Source organism: Lissotriton vulgaris, chromosome 4_1, assembly GCF_964263255.1.
Source record: "Lissotriton vulgaris chromosome 4_1, aLisVul1.2, whole genome shotgun sequence".
In the NCBI taxonomy this organism is placed as follows: Eukaryota; Metazoa; Chordata; class Amphibia; order Caudata; family Salamandridae; genus Lissotriton; species Lissotriton vulgaris.
In genome coordinates, this window is record NC_141691.1 from 995,462,112 (window position 1) to 995,484,641 (window position 22,530).

Sequence of the window (22,530 nt, forward strand, 5' to 3'; positions counted from 1 at the left end):
GGGGAGGTTTCAGTCCTTCCGAGCCACCTCTCTGATCATGCACCTCTGCAATTTGTATATCAGAGTAAGGAGGTACAGCGGCAACCATCGAGGGGACCCTTAATAGGGCGAAGCTTTTAGACCCCGAGGTGGTTGAAGCAATACAGGCTCCTTCCCTGGAATTTTTCTCTTTAAACATAGGTTCTACGACACTGGACATAGTATGGGACACATATAAGACACATATAAGGCCGAGAAGTGTGGCTCAGTGGTTAGAGGCGGCAGACCCGGAAGCTGGGATCGACCGTGGACCAGGGTTCGATTCCCCGCCTCGGCGGGTCTCGTGCTCAAAAAATTCCACGGCCTCGACAATTCTCGCTCCGGTGCCTACTCAACTCACGGGGTCTCACTCTGCAACTCTGGGCAATAGCTTGCTTAATCTCCACGACGGCCCCTCGCGGCGGGATGCCTGGCTTTCACCCTGTGGACAACCTGCCGGGGCCTCTCACAGGGGAATACCAGGACGGGTTCCCTAAGCAAGCGCCAGGATGCCCTTTGGGTGACAGGTTGCGCTATATAAATACACCTACATTTACATTTACATTTACATTAAGGGGGAAACTCCATTGAATAATCTTCTACAAAAATAAGATCGAAGCTGAGGCACTAAAGGGGGTTGAGGGGAAGATAAGCAATTTGGAGAAAGAAAGAGACGGTTTAAATAACAGGGACTCGGAGCGACTTACACAGGTCTTGAAAAATCTGGAAGAGGTAAGATCAGAGTATAGAGGGAAGTTAGAAGCCAAATGTAGGGCGCAGTGGAACTCCCGAATGATGCAGAACTTTGAATATGGGGAGAAGGCTGGCGCCCTTCTGGCATGGAAAGCGAGAACCAATCGCGCTAGAAATGATATAAAAGAACTTACCAGTAACGGGAGAGGGGAAACCTCCAGCAAGATCGAGGATATGCAGTCCTGTTTTCTCTCCATCTTCTCGGAACTGTATAGAGAGGACCTGACACCTTTACCGAGCTCCATCCAGTCATTTCTTAGGAACAAACATCTCCCCTTGCTCTCAGAAGAAAGTAAGAATAAATTAGATGCTCCCTTTCCGTCAGAGGAGATAGCAGATCAGATTAAAAAATCAAAGAACAAAAAAGCTGCAGGCTCGGACTCATTCCCAAGCGAAATCTATAAACTCCTCAAAGAGGAGCTGATTGATGCACTGGGGGTCACCTAAAACTCAGTTTACAGCCTAACTGGGAAGGTTCCTAAGACCTGGAAGGAGGCAATAATAGTCCTGATCTTAAAAACTGGCAAGGACCCGAAAAAGGCAGACTCTTATCGTCCAATCTCCCTGCTAAATGCCGATTATAAGATCTTTACGGGCATTTTGGCAGGGAGATTGGCAAAACTGATCCCGAAATTAATACACCCGGATCAGAAAGGGTTTGTCGCAGGGAGACACATCCAGGAGCAATCACAGCTCTTGATAGGCAACATAGATCTGGCCATCCAGAGGACAGAACCCTTGGCCTCTTTAGACGCGGCCAAGGCTTTTGATAGAGTCTGCTGGGTGTACCTTTAGGGGGTTCTGAGGACAATGGGGTTTGGCCCAATTTTTATTCGAACCTTACAGAACTTCTATCAGGGTGCCTCCGCTCGAATTCTGCTAAATAGGCTCCTTACGCCGAGCTTAACATCCAGAGAGGAACCAGGCAGGGGTGTCCGATATCGCCTCTTTTATTTAATATATATATGGAACCATTGGCACAGGCATTGAGACTGGATGATTCAATCTATCCTTTTAGATCCAAACAATACAGTTCCAAAATTGCTCTCTACGCCGATGATTTAATACTGTACACAAGTGACCCAGAGGCAGCAATCCCGAGGGTGGAGGAGCTTATGTGCGAGTTTGGGTCCCTATCCGGTATCTAGTCAATAAAACTAAGACAGAGGTGATGTGTTTGAATTTGGAGTGGTCGGGGAGAGTCAGCGTTGAGTTGAGATATCTGGGGATCTACGTAGTAAAGGACTTGGAGAAGATACCTGAGCTTAACCTTAATAGGGTCATAAAGGAAATCAACGGCCTCTTCAGTAGATGGAGAAACCTTCCCTTAACTATTTATGGAAAAACCAACTTGGTAAAGATGGTCATTCTCCCTAAGCTGTCTTACCTTTTTTCTTCCATACCGTTGACATTCTCGAAAACAAGTTTAACGAAGGTACAGAGTAAGATTGGGAGTTTTGTCTGGGGAGATAAAGGGGTTCGTCTGGCGTGGAAAAAACTTAGGCGTAGACTAAAGAAAGGCAGGCTGCCCTTCCCGACGCGAGGCTACATGCTGCAGCATTCCAGTTTAAAAGCATACGGGGGTTACTTGTGAAACCAGGGGAGTCAGCTTGGGGAAGGCTGTTGGGAGAAATGGTGAGAGTAGAGGGAGGAGGTGACGGCGAGGCCTTTCTATATAAGTTTGGGTCACCAAAATTCTTCAAGCGGGTACGCCTGAAGGTCTTGCGGGCGGCCTTGGAACTAAGGTATAGGCTCAGACATAGCTGGGGCATGGGATACTATTCGGACAGTGCCCCTGTTTGGGATTCACCCGGAACACCAGACTGCCTAAAGGACAGTTTGGCGTTGCCAATAAGAAGGGCAGGCATCACCATCTGGGCCGAACTTGTAGACTCCGGGGGGATACATCCATGGGAGTACCTGAGGGCAAAGATCGGGCCTGGGCTCTCCAGATTTAAATATATACAGTTAGTAACATGGTACAATGCAGAAAAGAGGGAGTTCAGTGGGAATAGAGAGATTGAAGAGCTGTGGCATTCTATTCTCCCAATTAAAAAGGAAATCTCTATATGGTAGAACAACTTGTTGTAAATTGAGGATCAGGAGACCCCTACTTTAGCCGCAGTATGGATGAAAACTCCCCTTGGGCCATCAATAGAGTCCTTGTATGAGCCCTCCTTAACCCCTTCCACGCTGATGACGAGCTGGGCTCGTCATGGCGTAGCCTCCTCGCACGCTGATGACGAGCCCAGCTCGTCACGTAAAGTGCGTTTTTAAAAATCTCAGCGTGCGAGCGGAATTCCGGTAGTGCGCATGAGGTTAAAGATTTTGTATAAATATGTCAAGCCCGCTTGTCTAAAAAAAAATCATTTCTTTGTCATTAACAGCACTTGTGTGTCCTAACATTATTAATGTAAAGAGTTGACTTGACATTCCTATTGAAGTGCGTTAGCTGTAGGATCAGAAAATCATATATACACTATGTGATTTAACCGTATTAAAGGATAAAAACTTCTTAGAAATCTAATGAAAAAATATCATTACATTAGTAAAATGTATTTACTTTAGATATGTGGAACACTTATGTAATGAGTGTACTAATGGTTCACATTTGCTTTTAAATGCAGTTCTTAGTCACATTTATAGACGCATACTCAAAGTTATTTTACCTTTATGAAACCTTAACCTGAGTCTAATGTACTGACAGTTTTCATTCATTTGTGGTTGAATGTGCACACGTATATTAAATGTGCACCATTGAAGTAATACATTAACTGGTCATAACTAGACATGTATTTCTATCTGCATGAAATGCTGATTCCCATTTTCTGCGTGCATGTCTTTTCACTGCAGGTACTTTCTTATGGTTTGTTAGTTTGAAAAGAGATGTATAACTGTACTAGTGATAGATAGTACCTGAGAAGAATACTTTAACAAGGAACATGGAGAGTCAGAACATTAACTGGAAGTTTCTATTCAGCGCTGTTGCAAAGGCCAAGAGCCATACCTTTCCCATATCTGGCCTGGGAGAAATTGTTAATGCTTCATCTCATAACGTGAGAATGGAAAGGACAATGGAGCCTCTGATGATGTGAACAGAGGGGTGTTAATTTTGAAGGTTCTGGGAAAATAACTGGAAGTCACACTGTCTGAGGTTACACCACTTTCCTTTGGACTTTGAGAGATTTAGACCTCTATGCTTATCCCCTTTGACTCTTGCCAAGTGTGGCTTAGACTAACACTCATTTTCCTGTCTCAAGAAGGCTCTTGACCGAGCTTCTGAATGCTGACACCTTCCCACACTTGCCTATTTTTTTGTATTTCCATCATTTTATTGATCGTTTTAGGGTTTTAAACCATCCTCTTAGTTTGTAACTAATCTAGAGGATTTTGGACTACATCCATATATAGAAGAGAGAACCAGAAACTCTTCTCTGAGCATCCAATTTTAATATTGATCTTTTGTATTGCTGTGACTGAACTTCTTGTCTGTCTTACTCTGGTACGACGCTGTTTGTCTTGCCCAGTTGTTATTCTGCATCTCTATAGCATGGTATTGCAAATTATATACCTTAACCTGACTGCTAACTTGTAATAAACCTTCTTAACTATAGTCATTGATTCCTGGTCTTTATTGTGTGGAAAAATGGATTGCACTGTTAATTGAGATTGTTTGATAAAATGCTAACCCCTTTAGCTCTCAGTCGGTGATAAAGGTCCACCGCATAAGAATGGTTAGAGGGTTGGCCCAGGCTGCAGCCATAGTTACAAGACAAACCTTTGAGATAAGAAGCCACATTCACCTGGATATGTAGCTAGATTCTCTTGAGTAAGGATTCATGGAGGTTTTCAGATTATTTCCTTCATTACCATCTGCAATGGTTGTACTAGTAGATCTCATCTTTCAAAACACAGCCCTGTAGTATTTTATATAATACTTGGAACAAAGCAGGCTCAATTCTACATCAAAAGAATAAATCATGTTTTCCAGTTAAGGAAAGTACCTCTAACAGTGTGTCTATGTGCTAGTACATAAGACCACGTGGAGCCGCACTGACACCGTTCCGCTCTGGAATTGATGTGCAGACCCATATAAGCACCACTCCCATGCTCTGCCATATGTTCCTTTCTTTCCCTGCCACCAGATGTAGAACCAGAGCTATCTCTTGTCTCTTTGAGACTGTTTTTCTACTGCCACCCAGTTGGCAGCAGGATCCAACAGTTCTTACATGGTTAGAAGGCTAAAAGCTCAGACAGGTGGGTTCTTCAAGTTGACCAGATCTGGTACCCCCTACGATTGGTGGCAGGAACCAACAGTTCTTACTAGGTTGGCAGGCTTTCAAATCAAAGAGGTGGGTCCTGCAAAATGTACAGAAGAGGTATCTCCTACCCATCGTGCCCTCTCCCCTGCACCTTCCACCATCCCTGGAATGACTGACGGAGGACCATCTGTCTGTTTTAGGCCAGGACGTGCATGCCCTTTGGCCAAAAAGATTACAGTGAAAGTGGCAAAATCGGAAGTGGGTGCTGTTTGTTACTCCCACTACTTCCTGGTGCCCATGAAGAATGAAGGCCTTCATCCTATTTTAGACCTGCGCCTCTCAACACCTTCCCCTGGAAGGACAAAGTCAAGATACTCACCCTGGCCTATGTCTTGTCTGCCCTCAGCCCAGGATAATTGATAGAAGGGTGTTTGATTTACAGGATGCCTACTTCCATGAACCTGACCTGCAGACTCATCGGCATGGTCTACAGTTCCTGGTGGGACAGGAGCAGTTTCAGCTCACTCGTGCTTCCGTTTCATCTCACCAGTGCCCCTCAGGTGATCACGAAAATGATGGCAGTGGTGAGAGCACATTCCAAGAGTCCCCAGAGCCCCATCTCACCTAACCTCCCTACCCAGAGCCCAAACTTTCAAGATCAAGAACGAAGAAGGTCCGCCCAATAAATGCATGCTCATAAACTGTAGATCTGCCTCTAAGCATGCATCAGAACTAGCAGAAGCCATCCTCTCCCATGACTTAAACATAGCTTTCATCACGGAGACCTGGCTAAACAATCTCTCTTACCCTATTATGGACATGCTGGTGCCCCCCGGATTCACTCTGATCAACAAAGATAGACAAGTTCATAGGGGCGGGGCATAGCAATTATTCACAAGAGTAACATCTCCATCACGGAAATTACCTCTTTCTTGTATAGCTCCTTTGAATGTCTCTCAGTCAACATCAAGATATGCACTAACTCTGTCATCTCCTATACTACCCTCAAGGCAAATCCAACGAATGCGGGGAATACCTTTCCGACCTGATTGCCCACTGCGCACTCAGCAACTCTAACAACATAATTCTTGGCGACCTCAATCTAAGATGGAATGAAACACAAAACCCGCTCGTTCAATTTTTAAATAACCTTCTACTGGAAAATATTATGACCCAACATTGCTCAGAAGAAACGCACCATAGAGGAGCAATCCTGGAAGTAATCATTACCGAAAACAACGCAATCTCCTTTGACCACATCATTCCCGTAGACTGGTCAGTCCACCACATCATTCTCTTCCACATCAACCAAATGGTCCAAACTCATCCCCCCAAGCAGGACCCACCCCTTCCAAATGGGCAAGGAACACAGCTCAGATCCCTTGGTCTGACCTAGAAGAAAGAATAAGTTTGCTCCGCCCACGCTCAACAGATCACTTCTCAACTACTGAACTTACCTCTCTCTACAACGTCAATCTAGCCCCGATATTTTGCAAGATCATTAACAGCTCACCGAGCTCTAGAATTGTACCAGACTGCCTCAAAGTAGACCAAGTCACGCTACTACTGAAAAAAACAGGACTTGACACTGAGGATATGAACAACTTTAGACCTGTATCGAACTTACCCCTTTTGTCCAAAATCCTGGAAAGATGTGTACTCCCTCAGCTAACCCAACACCTGGATAACATCAATCTCCTAGATCCCCATCAATAGGGCTTCAGAAAAGGCGGCAGCACCGTAACCGCAATCATTAATGTCCTAAACGATATACACAAGTAACTGGATTTGGATCAATGCTGCCTTCTCATCCTCCTAGACTTATCGACCGCATTCAATACAGTCGATCACTCTCTGCTTCTCAAGGTCCTCCAAGAAAGGCTGGTCTTAAAGAGACAGTCCTCCACTGGTTCTCCTCCTTTCTTCACAACCGCTCACGAAGAATAAAAATCAAAAACTTTGAGTCAGACCTCCAACCAGTCAATAGAGGTGTCCCCCAAGGGTCAGTGCTCTCCCCTAAGCTTTTCAACATCTACATGGAACCCCTTACCACACTACTCAGGAATTCTAACATCCCTTTCCACCTATATGCGGATGATATGCATCTATATCTGGAAACCACCTCCATCTACGACATCCGGAGATTAAATGCCACGCTCAAAGAGGTTCAGCACTGGCTCACAATCAACCACCTAAAACTCAATCAAGAGAAAACAGAAGTACTCCTCATCTCCAACAGAGATGAAACCCCCCAAATTGAAGAATGGCTGAAAGCCTTTGATGCCCTCAATGGTACCCTCACCCCAGCGGACTCTGTAAAATCTCTAGGTATTATCCTAGACCCGAACTGAACTTGAGAAAACACATCACAAGATCCGCCAAAAGTGCTTTTCTCAACCTGAAATTACTGTATAAAATAAAACCCTTCCTTCCCCCTAAAGATCTCCAACAAGCCACGCAAGCAGTGGTGCTCTCCAGAATTAACTATGGGATCGCAGCCTTGACCGGAACAGCACAATCTCACCAAGCACCCTTAAAAATAACCTTCAATGCTGCAGCAAGAATGGTCACAGGAACTAGGAAATTCAACCACATCTTTCCTACATCCAGGGATCTTAAATGGCTCTCAATTGAACTGCGAACCAGCTTTAGAACAGCCTGCCTCACGCATAAAGCCCTACACACAGGCAAACCGGAATACTTAGCCACAAACTCAAAAGAGCCGGCCAGTCCAGGAACCTCAGGCGCTCCAACACTCTATTACTCATCCCTCTGAAAACTCGCAAGCAAAATACAGCAGCTAAATCTTTCGCTGGAAATGCCCCAAAAATCTGGAACTCCATCCCCACCCACATCAGAACGATCTCCTCATTCCCTAAATTCAAGAACCTGCTCAAAGTCCTCTTCCTAGATTGTTCTCGAGCAAAACGATAAGATCCAAGGAAGCTCCTTTCACTGTTCTCCATCTTACTGTATTCTCTTGACTGTGGACTCTGACTTGGACCCAGAAAACCTCTTGGTCTCCCGTCCTGGTTAACCATAGAATCAGATTAGACACTTGTTCTGAATGATCGACACCCTACCCGTTCCATGCTAGCTCGCTCCCTTATCTGATCTATATCCGGCTCGATCCTGCATGGTCTATCATAATATCTGTATTGTATATCTGCACATACCTGTACATGTTGTAAAGCGCTCTGATACCCTCGGGTCCAGCTAGCGCTATAAAAAACTCCTAAAATCAAAAATCAAAAAAAAAAAAAATTCTCTAGCTCAGAACGTACATAAGTGATCCATCAGTCCGGTTGGTGTCCCAGGTAGTAACTCTGGAGACACTGAGGGTCTCACAGGGCAGGAGGAGCGAGCATCGTGGCTTGAGAACCGCTTTTTCAAGAATTTCCTCCGAGGCCGACCGACGCCCTGTGAGACCCTCAGAGTCTCCAGAGTTACTGCCTGGGACACCCACTGTACTGATGGATCACTTATTTACGTTCTGAGCTAGAGAATTTGGATTTTTTTTTGGTGTAAGATTTTTATTGACAATTGCCATCAAAATAACATCAGTACATCTGGTCAGTCATATACTGTACAGGATAATGCAATGGTTCGTACTGTCACACAGCTATTCAGCCGACAACCCTCCGGTCCGGCAGCGACTGTTCGAAATGATGTGAAATGCAATCAGGATACAGTAAATGAATAAATAAAATCTTACTTTTTCTTTTCCATTTTTTTTTGTTTTTGTATAGAAATTGAACAGAACAAAACTCGATGGCTCATCTGTGATATATAGCAAAAACAACAAGTGATGGACCGAATGTGGATCAATGTCACACATTCCCCCAGTCAAAAGATCTGGGCCCAAATCCATCGTTTTTTTGCACTCCACACCACCCTGGGTTAGACAATGGCGATATGCAAATCAGCTCTGACCCTGTTGCCCCATGGGAATAGTCCAGTCCGAACTACAAAAGCCATGTCCTTCCCAGAACGGAATGAAGCATCCGAGGACCGGACCGGTTTCGAGGTAACACCTCTCATCAGCCCGGCTAACTTGACTCCAAGTGGTGTGGAGTGCCTGGGACCCACGTCTGGGCATCCCCAGCGCACTTAGGGCGGCAATTGCAAAAACAAGTGATGGACCGAATGTGGATCAATGTCACACATTCCCCCAGTCACAAGATCTGGGCCCAAATCCATCGTTTTTTTGCACTCCACACCACCCTGGGTTAGACAATGGCGATATGCAAATCAGCTCTGACCCTGTTGCCCCATGGGAATAGTCCAGTCCGAACTACAAAAGCCATGTCCTTCCCAGAACGGAATCAAGCATCCGAGGACCGGACCGGTTTCGAGGTAACACCTCTCATCAGCCCGGCTAGCTTGACTCCAAGTGGTGTGGAGTGCCTGGGACCCACGTCTGGGCATCCCCAGCGCACTTAGGGCGGCAATTGCAAAAACAACAAGTGATGGACTGAATGTGGATCAATGTCACACATTCCCCCAGTCAAAAGATCTGGGCCCAAATCCATCGTTTTTTTGCACTCCACACCACCCTGGGTTAGACAATGGCGATATGCAAATCAGCTCTGACCCTGTTGCCCCATGGGAATAGTCCAGTCCGAACTACAAAAGCCATGTCCTTCCCAGAACGGAATCAAGCATCCGAGGACCGGACCGGTTTCGAGGTAACACCTCTCATCAGCCCGGCTAGCTTGACTCCAAGTGGTGTGGAGTGCCTGGGACCCACGTCTGGGCATCCCCAGCGCACTTAGGGCGGCAATTGCAAAAACAACAAGTGATGGACCGAATGTGGATCAATGTCACACATTCCCCCAGTCAAAAGATCTGGGCCCAAATCCATCGTTTTTTTGCACTCCACACCACCCTGGGTTAGACAATGGCGATATGCAAATCAGCTCTGACCCTGTTGCCCCATGGGAATAGTCCAGTCCGAACTACAAAAGCCATGTCCTTCCCAGAACGGAATCAAGCATCCGAGGACCAGACCGGTTTCGAGGTAACACCTCTCATCAGCCCGGCTAGCTTGACTCCAAGTGGTGTGGAGTGCCTGGGACCCACGTCTGGGCATCCCCAGCGCACTTAGGGCGGCAATTGCAAAAACAACAAGTGATGGACCGAATGTGGATCAATGTCACACATTCCCCCAGTCAAAAGATCTGGGCCCAAATCCATCGTTTTTTTGCACTCCACACCACCCTGGGTTAGACAATGGCGATATGCAAATCAGCTCTGACCCTGTTGCCCCATGGGAATAGTCCAGTCCGAACTACAAAAGCCATGTCCTTCCCAGAACGGAATCAAGCATCCGAGGACCGGACCGGTTTCGAGGAGTGCAAAAAAACGATGGATTTGGGCCCAGATCTTCGGACTGGGTTGAGTGTGTGACATTGATCCACATTCGGTCCATCACCTGTTTTGTTTGCAAATTCCGCCCTAAGTGCGCTGGGGATGCCCAGACGTGGGTCCCAGGCACTCCACACCACTGGAGTCAAGCTAGCCGGGCTGATGAGAGGTGTTACCTCGAAACCGGTCCGGTCCTCGGATGCTTGATTCTGTTCTGGGAAGGACATGGCTTTTGTAGTTCGGACTGGACTGTTCCCATGGGGCACAGGGTCAGAGCTGATTTGCATATCGCCATTGTCTAACCCAGGGTGGTGTGGAGTGCAAAAAAATGATGGATTTGGGCCCAGATCTTCGGACTGGGTTGAGTGTGTGACATTGATCCACATTCGGTCCATCACCTGTTTTGTTTGCAAATTCCGCCCTAAGTGCGCTGGGGATGCCCAGACGTGGGTCCCAGGCACTCCACACCACTGGAGTCAAGCTAGCCGGGCTGATGAGAGGTGTTACCTCGAAACCGGTCCGGTCCTCGGATGCTTGATTCTGTTCTGGGAAGGACATGGCTTTTGTAGTTCGGACTGGACTGTTCCCATGGGGCACAGGGTCAGAGCTGATTTGCATATCGCCATTGTCTAACCCAGGGTGGTGTGGAGTGCAAAAAAACGATGGATTTGGGCCCAGATCTTCGGACTGGGTTGACTGTGTGACATTGATCCACATTCGGTCCATCACCTGTTTTGTTTGCAAATTCCGCCCTAAGTGCGCTGGGGATGCCCAGACGTGGGTCCCAGGCACTCCACACCACTGGAGTCAAGCTAGCCGGGCTGATGAGAGGTGTTACCTCGAAACCGGTCCGGTCCTCGGATGCTTGATTCTGTTCTGGGAAGGACATGGCTTTTGTAGTTCGGACTGGACTGTTCCCATGGGGCACAGGGTCAGAGCTGATTTGCATATCGCCATTGTCTAACCCAGGGTGGTGTGGAGTGCAAAAAAACGATGGATTTGGGCCCAGATCTTCGGACTGGGTTGAGTGTGTGACATTGATCCACATTCGGTCCATCATCTGTTTTGTTTGCATCTGTGATATATAGTCACAAAGTGGGAAACAATGTCAGTGGAGTGTGCTGATTCCAATTTCCCAGGTAGATACCCTTCTCCCCTCAAGCACCGAACAAAGCCTAAATCCCTATTAGAAAATGAACACCCCCTGTCCACCCCCAGAATTCCCCCCGATTCAATCGACCAGTTCCTCCTCATTCTCCGAGTCGTCGTCTTCATCCTCCGGCAGCGGTTCACATATGTCTCCCCTGTACCTATTCCAGGCCTCCCACACCTTGTTCCATTTTTTTGGATTAGCTCTCATTTTATACACAGTTCGTTCAGTTAACATCAATTTGTCCATAGTCCTGCACCATAATGCTAATGTAGGCACCTCCGAAATCCCCCATCTCTGCGCCGTGTCGCGCTTGGCCACCATTGTACCGATAGTAACCCACTGCTGTTGTCTGAGATTAAGGTCAGTTCCCTCCCAAATATTCAGTAGGCATAGGCGTGGCTCCGGTGTTAGGGAAGTGTCAAGGGCCTGGGAGATTGTTCTCATGACCTGTTTCCAGTACCTCCCTATGGACGGGCAATCCCACAGTGTATGCAGTAATGTTCCTTCCTCCCCACATCCCCTGAGACAGTATGGGGTTTCAGCCCTATGCATTTTATGAAGAGTAGTCCTTGTGTAATACACTCTATGTAGTATTTTTAGTTGTATGAGCCTAAATCAGGCCGAGACCCCCGCCTCCCTTGGTGACGCCATAGCAGCATTCCAATCCGTCTCGTCCATAGCTCCCAATTCAGTCTCCCATTTCTCTCTCAAACGCTGTAAGGGGTCCGGGAGGTTGTTCAACAGTTTGCGGTATGTGAGTGATGTGGCACGTGTTTGCATAAAGTCTGTAACAAGCCGGTCTTCTAGGGGTGACGATTCTGGGACGGTGGACCCTGGTTCTAGTACCGCCAGCAAAGCGTGCCTTATCTGGATGTACCTATAGGTTTCAGTGGGGCCCAGTGCGTATTGTTGTTGCAGTTGTGAAAAAGAAAGTACCCCTGTGGACGTCCAAAGATCTCCCACCGTTGAAATGCCGATATTGTCCCATTGGGTAAACCCCTTGCTGGACCTGAGGCAGCCCAACTTTTTAGTGTCCCAAAGTGAAGTCAGCTTTGTAATGATCCCCTTCCACTTTAACCGTGTGAGCGCCCTGTACCATAAAGTAACTGTGTGCTTGGTTGGGCCAATCAGCCCCTTAAGGAGACTCGGGTTATACAACGGGGCCAACAAACTATGCGTTCCCAGTTGGGCCCTATCTGCCAAATATGCCGGGTCATCGTGTGGTGTGTGGATCCATTGATTAATCACTTTGAGTTGGGATGCCCAATAATAAAGTTGTATATTCGGTAATGCTATTCCCCCATCATACCATCCGCGGTTAAGTTTAACGTGGGCAATTCTCGGTGGCTGTTCACCCCACAACAGGGTAGTCACTACTGCGGTGACTTTACGAAAGTAGGAGGGCGGGATCACATCTGGGGTGTTTTCCAGAGCATACAGGAGGCGCGGTAGTGCCATCATTTTAAATAAGGCAGCGCGCCCCAGCAGCGTAAGAGGCAGGGTTGTCCAGTGTCGGACATATGCTTTCAGGCGAAGGAGTGGGGGCGCCAGGTTCCGATCGTAGAACACGTTCGGGTCACTGGAGACATGTATGCCCAAGTATTTAAAGGAGACATCAGTCACCACCAGAGGACACTGTTCAGGAAGGATTGGTACAGGGCCTTTCAGGACGTAAAGGACCGACTTTGTCCAATTAATTGTATATCCGGAGGTCGATCCATGTTTATCACAAAGTGCTAACAATATTGGGACACTCGACTCAGGGTCAGATAAGTAGACCAACATATCGTCAGCATACAGGGATACTCTGTCCTCCCAGGCATCACCCCACTTAATACCTCTCAGCAGCGGTGTGTTCCTAATAACAATAGCGAGCGGTTCCAGGACCAGCGCGAATAATAGAGGGGACAAGGGGCAGCCCTGACGTGTCCCACATGCCAGAGGGATCACTCGAGAGATGTGGCCATTGGCCGCCACATGGGCAACCGGGTCCGTGTAGAGGAGTCTAATCCATGATAAAAATTTTGGTCCAAAGCCCATCCGGGTCAGACCTGCAAACAGGTATTGCCACTCTACCATATCGAAAGCCATTCTGGCGTCCAACGACAAAATGGCCGCCGGTCCCTTCAGCAAATGTGCTCGAGCCAATGCTCCATGCACCCTGCGGAGATTTAACGCAGTGCTCCTATGTGGCATGAAGCCTGACTGGTCCGGGTGGATCAGATGTGGTAGGTGTGGGGTCAGTCTATTCGCAATCAGTTTCGCCAAAATCTTCGCCTCTGCATTGAGGAGCAAGATTGGGCGATACGACGTACAATCCGCGGGAGGCTTGCCCGGTTTCGGGATGGCCACTATAGTCGCTAAACGCTGGTCCAAAGGCAGTGTCCCGGTTTCTCGGCAGTCCTCGTACATAGCCAACAACGGTAGGCCCAAGGTATCTGTCATTGCTTGAAACCATTCGATCGGTATCCCGTTAGGGCCCAACGCTTTACCCGTATGTAGTGCACCTATCGCCACACGGAGCTCCTCCACCGTGAGGTCCGCTTCCAGTTCAGACACTGCCTCTGGCGACAACGTCCCTACTTCTACCTCTTGGAGTGCTAGCTCTGCCGCTTCGGCCGTGACTACCACCCTCGGGGTATAGACTGCCTGAAAGTGGTCCGCTAAAAGGTCAACAATTTTGGAGGGGCGTGTGTGGCACGTCCCTTCTGGGTCCTGTAATTGTAAAATGTGCCTACTGCCGTCCTTTTTCCTGTTCAGCCAGGCCAATAATTTGTTGGCTTTATCGCCTATATCGTAAACCCTATGCGTTGTTGCCTCTATATTCTCTAACGTCCGTCGTTTAAGAAGGTCGTCATGCTGCTGTTGGCAGAGGTGTAGTGTGTGTCGAGTGTCCTCCGACAGTACTGCCATATGGGCCACATTTGCCTGCTCCAACTTCAGTTCTAACTCTAGTAGTTCCTGCTTCTGCTTGCGTTTATGGTCGGTAATGGACGCGATCGCCTGGCCTCGCAACACCGTCTTGTATGCTTCACACAGTGTCGTCGGGAAGACACCGTGACGGCATTTTCTTGGAAATAATGCTTAGTAGTTGTTTTCAGGGCTTTTCGGACCGGAGGAAGTTTGAGATAACCAGGGTAGATGGGATAGATTCGCTTGCGTGCTGTTACTGTGCAGGACAAAGTGACGGTCATGGGGGAATGATCCGATATACCCCGGGGCCTAATCTGCACGTCGTTAATCGTGAGTCTGCCACCCCCCAGTGTAAGGAAGTAGTCAATACGGGATAGGCAGTCGTGTGTGGCTGAGTAGTAAGAGTAATGCCGATCTGTGGGGTGGAGCTGCCACCATATATCGACCAGTCCCTGTGCCTCCAAAAAGTCCCCGAATTTTGTTGGGCCTGTGGTGAGTGTGTGAACCGGGAATCTATCTTGTTCAGTATTGGCCAACGCATTGAAGTCTCCGCCCACCAGCAGGTCCCTATCCGGGAGTTCTAGAAGAAATTTGCCCAGGTCCGGAAGTGCCAATGAATGTAGCGCTGGCGGGATGTAGACAGACACCACATTAATGGGCACACCTTCCCACTGCCCACATACTGCCGCAAAGCGGCCATGTTCGTCCGTTTTGGTAGACTGTTGTATGAATCGAGATGTCTTTTTCACCCAAATACCCGTCCCTCGGGACCCTGAAGTGAAATCCGAGTGTGCAACCATGTGATAACCTCGTCTATCTAAAGCTCTGGTAGCTGCACCCACTAAGTGTGTTTCCTGAAGCAGGGCGATGTCGCAGTTCAACCTCCTGATACACTGGAGAACCAGCCCTCTCTTCACTTTGTCCCCCAACCCCCGGACATTCTATGACATTATTTGTAGCGTCGGCACAGGCCCCATCTCTGGATCAGTTGTTATGTTATTTGGTCGTGGTTGGTCCGCCATCGTGTGGACGTGTACGTAAATTGGGATTCCATGGGATAGGACAGAACTGTGGTCGATGGAGGTCTCCCCCCCACGTGTATCTAATCGCAAGTTGGAGTCTTTGTAGTGCTAGAAGATCAGTAGTGGTATATCCGGTGTATGAAATGCGGCACCGTGTGACTATGAGAAACATCCAGATGATCAATAGAGCCAAACAATACAAACTAACAAACCGTTGAAACCCTCCCGTTCCCTGAACTCCCACCCGCCCTGCTTCCCTGCTACACGGACTCAAAACTGCCCGCCACCCCAATTTAGCAGAGTGCTTAGACCCACCCCACGAAAAACACAGTTACTTGCTCGTTGGGGGTGAGGAGTACTCCGGAATTAGCGACCCCTCATACCCTCTGCAGAGGCCCTCGGCCCAGTGTCCATGGCGGTTCAGGCCACAGTCCCAAACAAGAATGCCTCATACCTGTCGAGTGTTCATATGTCTACCTCCTGGTTTGCATCGACATTGTCTCTCACTGGCGAGTTTCTGCCACTGTTCATATCAGCGTCTCCAGCGCCGTCCCGGTCGTTCGAATGTTGCCCATTTTTAGTCCGTCCAGGGCGGCGAGATTGGGAGGCAGGACGCCAGCCGTCCAGCCAGTCTCGTGCAGTCTCTGGGTTGTCGAAAAACCAGGTCCTGTTCTCCGCCACCACCCGGAGCTTGGCCGGAAAGATCATAGAATATTGAAGTTCTCGTCTCCTGAGTAACTTTTTAACGTCCAGGAAGGTTTTCCGCCGCCTGGCCTCCTCCGCCGTGTAGTCCGGGAAGAACGCCACTGTAGAGTTCAGAATTTCCACAGGTGGTGAGACCCGTGCCGCTTGAAGGATGACGTCCCGGTCGCGGAAATTAAACAGTCTCGCTAGGATCGGTCTGCTTGAAGCCCCTGGTTTAGGCTGACCGCCCGGGTCTCTGTGTGCCCTTTCGATTGAAAAGAAGGCCGACAGTCCTTTAGGTTGAAGGTGGGTTTTAATGAGGTCTTCCACGTACAGATCCATCGCTCTCGTGCCTTCCGACTCCAGAACACCAAGAATACGTACATTATTTCGTCTGGAGCGTCCTTCTTGGTCGTCCAGTTTGTCTTTTAGGATTTTGTTCTCCCCCATTACTGCCTCCATGGCCGTCTGTAGTTCCGACACATCCTCAACCAGCGATTTCGTGACCAATTCTAATGAACCTACTTTCTCGGCCATTTTGTGAAGATCCGCTCGGATGAGGGTTATTTCGGTCGAGATGGAACCCACCGTCGTCTGGACCTGCGTGAGAGCCTTCATAACATCATCCAGCGTCGCCTTCTTTGTCCCCACAGGTTCACCTGTTTTTGTGGAGGAATGCCGTCCATCCGCTGGAGGGGAAGCGGTTTTGTCGTTAGTGTATCGTTCGATACGCGTCTGTGTCGTACCACCTTTAGCACCTTTCCCAGCCATAGTGCGGTCGCGGGAAGTATACAGTTCTTCGGAGCGAGGGAACACAAGGATCAGTCGCCACTACAACGCGGCCCACAGTCCGATCCAAAGAGAAGCTCCCGTAGCAATGGGGGTATACGCCCCGATGGTCTTAACGGAGCAGACGGTCTGCGCCTTTCCGGCAGAATACTTTTTCCTTGGTATTCCAAAGAATCCTCGGGCACCTCCTTTCACGAAACGCTTTCAATTATGGCATACGTTCCGTCCCAAGATAGAGACCTTGCTCGCTGGTCGTGTCGCGGGGTGTTTCTCCAGTCCCGATCACTTCCGGTCTGGGGCAGCCGAACAGACCGCACTTCCGGTCGGCTTCACTCGCCACTGGATTTCCCGGAGTCAGGCCTGTGTTTTGATCGATTCAGCACTCGACGATAACTCCGCCATCCGGCCTCCGATTTCCGTCCGGGTACTTGCTGCCAGTTCCGCCCGGTCTCGGGCGTTTGGTGCCTCCGTCTGAGGTGAGATTCAGCCACGGATTAATGTACGGATAGTTGGAGAGGTCGCTTCCCTGCCGGAGCTAGTCCTCTATGCTGCCGCCATGTTCGGCCGCTAGCCACGCCCCCCGAGAATTTGGATTTTAATCACAATGTTGCATTACTAATTTGGAAATGTACAGATTCATCGCTGAAACTATGATGTTTGAATGTATGATCTAGCCTTGAGAAAGCTCTGGCTTCACCAGCCGTATAGGGCGAAACACATGTCGGCTGTACACTTTCCCTAATAATTTGCCTTACGAGGGTGAATAAAAAGACCTATTTTCACTCAAATCAATCTGGATTAATGAGTATAATTTGAATAAGGGATTACCCTTTAATAATATTATTTCTTGGAAAAGAGGAACACCTGCTCACAACACTTCTCTCTCTTAGCAGATCATGAGTAGCCGTTGCACCCAGAGGTGGCAAAAAAGTCTCTTCTGCACATAGGGAATACCTTGCTCCATTTATTCTCTACCACAGAGAATGCGCCATGTCAGCAGGTCTGCACATTGGAGTTTCCAAAGCGTCTTTGGCTTGGAGAAGCGTTCCAACTAGGGTGGAACACGGGACACCTGTAAGCTTTCCCGCCGATGCACTTCTGCCTCGAGTTCTGAAGATCAGGACTGACCAGGTCCATGTCATCCTTGTGTCCCTTTTTTGGGTATGGAGCGTATGGTATCCTGAGTATCTGGCCTGCAATCAGGCTGCCCCACCGGGAGGACTTGTTGTTGCAGCAACAGGCTGGGTCTGCACCCGGGCCTTCGAAATCTCAATCTTCAGTTTTGGAGATTGAGCAGTGACTGCTGAATACATTTTGCCTTCCTCTAAAGGTTGTTGATGTCATCTTGGCAACCAGACGACCATTGACAAAAACTGTAAATGCCAGATTAACACCATCCAGGCCAAGTTATCTGACATTTTGCTTTTTGTTTTCTCCCTCACCCGGTAAGGCATTTCTCTGGGCACATTTAAAGTGTAACTTTCGGCTTTTTCAGCCTTTTTATGGTTACCGGAACAGCCGTTGTTATTTAAATCACTGGTTTGATGCATTTTAATAAAGGCCTTCAACACATTCCCCCCTCCTTTTGTCATGCTACAGTGGGACCTTGGTCTTCTCATATTTGATGTGCACTCCCTTTGAGATGCTTTTCAGCTTTCCTTTGTGGCTTTTCACTCTCAAGATGATGTTCCTCATCGCAATCACATTGCTGTGTTGCATGAGATGCTTCAGGCTTTCTGTGTTTTCCCGCCCTACACCAAATTCTTCACAGACAAGCTGGTTCTGTGGATGTGGGCATCCTTCTTGCGGAAAGTTGTGATGCTGATCCATATCAGTCAAACCATCACTCTGTTGGCGATCTATGCTCCACCTCACCCCTCTAAGGAGGAGAAGAGACTCCACAGCTTGGACATCAAAAAAACACTGAGCTTTTACATTGATCATACCAGAGAACACCGGGTGGACAAGCAGCTCTTTCTGGGGTTTGCTGGAGTGCAAAAAGGCACGCCTGTGAAGAAAAGGACCATCTCCCCTTGGATTGTGCTCTGCATCAAGATCTACTACAGAGTGGCCAAAAAAACAGCCTCCAGAAAGACTGCAAACTCATCCCATGAGGGCCAAAGCTGTTACCACTGCGTTGGCATGCAGAGTTATTGTTTTAGACATCTGCCAGGCAGCTAAATGAGCATCACTTCTTATGTTCACAAAGCACTTATGTCTGGACAGCCAGGTTCACCAGGAAGGGTATATCACCAGCTCGGTTCTTCAGGACTTTTTTGTTTGAGCCAATTCACAGAGCCACCTCCTAATTGGTACTGATCTGGTATCAATTCAAAAGATGAAGAAGTCTCTATCAGAAGAAAAAGTTAATTACCTTCGGTAACTCTGTCTGGTAGAGACTCTCCCTTACCGCAGATTCCTCACCGGCCCTCCCAGCCTCCCCATTTTGTGAATTAGACTTGCTTCATTAATATAATCCCATGTCTGGGAATATGCACACTGTTCAAAGCCAATTTGCTGTTGGGGCTCTGCGTCAGTGAGCACTCATAGCATCAAAAGCAACTAATGTCAGCGAGCAGGAGTGGTGCCTATCTGTGTATGGCCTCCAAAACGTTATTTTGGGAGCGGAACAGGGTCAGTGTGGAGCAACAAGTCGCCACCCTTTCCTTGTGCAGAGGTACTGCTCATAACTTTCCGGATCCAGTGTGATCCCTGGGGAATATTCAAACGGTAAGGAATCTGCAGTTCGACAGTTTCTATAAGAAAGAGCTTTACAAAAGGTCCTCACCAGTGTTAAAGTTTCAGATTTGTCTCTTCAACCTATCTTGATATTCACTTTAAACATCAAGGTCTCACTTAACCCCTCATCCAGAAGGTTCGGAAGATACGCACCATCTCGCTCATTGAGATCCTCCAACCTAAACCTACCTGTTATTCCCAAATTCAGACTCACCGCCAAAGGAGGTAAATCTCTTGGAGTATTAGGAGCAAGAGCCTGGAACAAGCTCCCACTCGAATTGCGTCAAATTCCATCAGAGAACCTTTTTCGAAAGGCTCTCAAAACCTGGATTTTTAAGATCCCTGATGCCTCCTGTTTAGCATTAATTTGACTTTCCACGTCAGATAGACCGATCACCTGGTTCCTTTCGCTCTTTCCCTCAGTGACACGTATGACCAGCGCCAAGATGCTCCATGGAGTGTAGGTCGCGCTCTATAAATACAATATCATATCATATCATCCTTCGTTGAGTACAATTGAAAGGATTACCTTATTGAATGAAATTATACATGTTTGTAGTGTGACTTTTCAGGTATAGTCTACTTTTGACCACATTCTTCCTACACAATCAGTGCTATCTGTAAGTACTTTCAAACTAATATTTTACTCAACAAGCTGTGCTACCGTTTCTGATGGTTTGGCTCAAAATAATTCTCAGTCCTTTTTGATTCCATTACAGGCACATAGTATCATACAAGAGCACAATGTAAAGGTATTTAGAGCCAGATGACGCCACCTAAGGTTTTTATGTTACTACTCACAACATCTGGAGTCACTACACTGCGATCACTGCATCAAGAGTCACTAAATTAGGAATACAATTACATCACAAGAGTTATGACATCGAAGGTTGTTTATACTTATGATATATATATATGTTCCATGTTTTTGCACATTTATTGCTCATAATGGTATAAAAACCCATATTTCACAGCAAACTGTGAAATATGGGAAATATTTCACAGTTGGATGTGAAATACAGATTTTATCATCATAGTGACAGCTTCTAACCACTCTGAAGAACTGTCCATTTGAGACAGAAACACCACTTTTTTGAAAATCTGCATATTTTGCAAATTATGTGGTAAACTAAGTGGCAATTCAGTAAGTCCATGATCATGCCATAAATGTTGCAGCCGCAGAATTGCCTAAATCCACTGACTCTCACCCCTGCCCATTGTTTAATTAACAAGTTATTTAAGAAAGGTAGAAAAAGTTGAAACATTCTAAAACATGTAATGTCAAAAATTCATAAAAAGCACCAGATGTGTTATGGTCTAATTTTACCTCTGTAAGATTACGTGCCGGGGTTACAATGTTTTCCATGCGGGTGACATTTAGAATTCTATGCATCCGACCAATCAGACGGTGAAGTTCTCTTCCACCTGCCAAATGCCACGCCCCTGCGGTTTGTCCTTGGATCAATGACAAAGCTGTGATTCAGCCTTACAGACGCTCTGCCAGAATAACAGGGCTGGCCATCTTCTTGGTAACCTTACAGTAATATTTCACCTCTTCAGAATATGCATGAACAGGTATATAATGAAACACACAACACAACAGAGTTTTTAAAATGTTTCTTCTTTTCTTCTGTTTGTAAGAAACTGCATACATCATTAGAGACAAACAATAATTTAGGTACCATGCAGTTTCAGTATGTACAAAATAGCGAAACCTAGGACATAGAGATCCAGTTTAATTATTTGTTTTTTTGTTGTTCTAGTTATTTACACACACGCACGCTTCCCTCCATACAGCCATTACTTTTTTAAATTACAATAATGGAAGAGCACGTGATTGACAGCCACCACATTCACTCCTATACAAAGACATACTATGTACATACACTGGAATATTATTAAGTGGGAATGGACCACAGCTGGCTCAGGCAGGGCAGAGACCCATGGAAAAGCAAGAAATGCGCCGTCTGTTCTTCCCTGTCCTTCCTCTGGTGCCCTTACCAAACTCTCCCTCAATCAAGAAAAAAGATAACTTTTTCCGCATTGTCCCTCCAGGCCTTAACCCACCCCAATGCATTCCATGGTCGGAGGATGAAATTTGTGATGACAGACACGGCTGCTGAATTCTCTCCCTCTGGAATTTGTTAACCTCATCTTTCCAACACTGGAATTCATTGGGCAGAGCATCCAGCACACCATTTTTCCAGGCCTCAACCATTTTATTTTTTTCATATCTTCCTCGAAATCTCTTTTTATAGTATTATTGCACCTTTCCAGGGTAAATGCTGATAGAGAATCTGATAGGTTATTGCTAATACGTTTCTGTGTATCAAAAAGATAATACAATTTAAGTATATCCGATAGATATCAATATATGGTAGACTAATTTTTTATTTATTAATTTATTTTCATACCTAAAGAGCGAACGAAGCCCTGAAGGGCGTCTGAACTCTGTACTGAAATATAGTTAACTATAGCGATATATACTCTGCTCTAGGTTTGTTCATCAAAGGTAGCGTTAAGCATAAAATAATTGACAAAATCCAAGTATGTGCAACTGAAATATTAAATATGAATTGTAGGTCTGGATGGATCTTCATGTATTCCGTTTAATTGAAGCAAGAAATGCACACTCTCTAGGCATTTTGCATTACAAAGTTTACAAAAAAAGCACAGGGCTTCACAAATAATGCATTGTGTTCCCCGTCACTTGTCCTCAAGTCTTTAGATAAAAAATAAAAAATAAAAAATGAGATGATTTTGACACTGATTGTTTCTCAACATATGTGGAACTTAAAAAACAAAAAATTAGGGGTGTGTGAAACAATTA